Consider the following 1,021-nt stretch of genomic DNA (forward strand, 5'->3'; position numbering starts at 1 on the left):
AAATGTATTATAACAGACTTGCAATTTGGCCCAAAAGGGATGCTTATGCACATGATTTTTCCTTATCTATGTCCTTTATTGAAATCTAGTCAACCCAACAAAAATATACACATGGTTTATAAGTGGGTATGTGTTACATGTGACAATTTCTTCATGTACAGTGATATCTCACATTATTTCCAGTAAACATAAACTAATATGGGCATGCCTCTTTTGTTTGATGTAAAGATCTTTCAGATTTCTCTTTTACCTTGAACATGGTAGTTGCAATGAAACAAATGTGTACAATAATAACTACATATGTATTATTCAATATCAATGAAATTATGATCAAAGACATACCACATATTATTACATACTCGTTTCTATTCCCCGTTAAGTTACACTGGTACCGGAAACATCAATATTTTTTCCATACACTGACGCCTGAATTTCATATCGGGTGCGTGACATAATTCAGTGTGTGTTGTTGAACTATTTTTTTCTGTTTAGTTCACTATTGTCAATCCTATTCAGGCTATTGAACATATTTATGATATTTACATATTATTTATACGTGTAGATGCGTATGTAATAAAAAGGTTATTATCTTTGCATCGGGAAATATGCACTCGTTTTTCAGCGAAGAATATTGCACTCCTAAAGTCGCGCAATATTTTCCCTGAACAACTCGTGCATATTTCCCGATACAAAGCTAATAACCTATAAATATTACTTCAGCATAACTTTGTAACACAAAAGAGGCATATCCATTGAATATACAGAGAGCAATGAAAGTAACCAAATATTGACAGAATATTACATTTGTGTGAAACACTGCAATTTTTACAGAAATAAAAAGATCGATATAATGCAGAATCCCCTAACCACTTTATCCATTTATTTTTGTTTTCCCATCAAGGCTGCCATTGTGTTTGGGAAAGCACCGTCTTACACAGACTGTCATACAGGATCCTTATATTTTAATACAGAGCTTTATTTCTTAACAAATTTGAAGTTTTCTTGTGCCAAAACTTAACTA

Source organism: Mercenaria mercenaria, unplaced genomic scaffold (genome assembly GCF_021730395.1).
Source record: "Mercenaria mercenaria strain notata unplaced genomic scaffold, MADL_Memer_1 contig_1857, whole genome shotgun sequence".
Classification (NCBI taxonomy): domain Eukaryota; kingdom Metazoa; phylum Mollusca; class Bivalvia; order Venerida; family Veneridae; genus Mercenaria; species Mercenaria mercenaria.